This window comes from Vombatus ursinus, unplaced genomic scaffold (assembly GCF_900497805.2).
Source record: "Vombatus ursinus unplaced genomic scaffold, bare-nosed wombat genome assembly UNPS02014810.1, whole genome shotgun sequence".
NCBI lineage: Eukaryota > Metazoa > Chordata > Mammalia > Diprotodontia > Vombatidae > Vombatus > Vombatus ursinus.
The window spans coordinates 6,603,520-6,603,896 of record NW_020954588.1 but is presented as its reverse complement, the minus strand read 5'-3'; the positions used below and the strand labels follow the sequence as shown (position 1 = coordinate 6,603,896).

The following is a 377-nucleotide window of genomic DNA, read 5'->3' as shown; positions in this document are numbered from 1 at the left end:
ATGTGCATACCCTTTGACCCAGCAATAGTACTTCTAAGGCTGTATCCCAAAGAGATCATAACAATGGGAAAATGACTTACATGTACAAAAATATTTATAGCAGCTCTTTTTGTGGTGACAAAGAATTGGAAATTGAGGGGATGCCCATCAACTGGGGAATGGCTGAACAAGTTGTGGTATATGAATGTAATGGAATATTATTGTGCTGTAAGAAATGATGAACAGGCTGACTTCAGAAAAACCTGGAAAGACTTGTATGGACTGATGCTGAATGAAGTGAGCAGAACCAAGAACACGTTGTACACGGCAACAGCCACATTGTGCGATGACTAACGTTGGTAGACTTAGCCCTTCTCAATGATGCAAGGATCTAAGAT

General features: G+C 40.3%; 1 protein-coding gene across 2 annotated transcripts in view; it reads right to left on the bottom strand.

Moving 5' to 3' along the window:
* Nucleotides 1-377, bottom strand: part of RASA2 (RAS p21 protein activator 2) — a 152,386-nt gene that overhangs the window by 9,982 nt on the left and 142,027 nt on the right. The window lies entirely within an intron of this gene.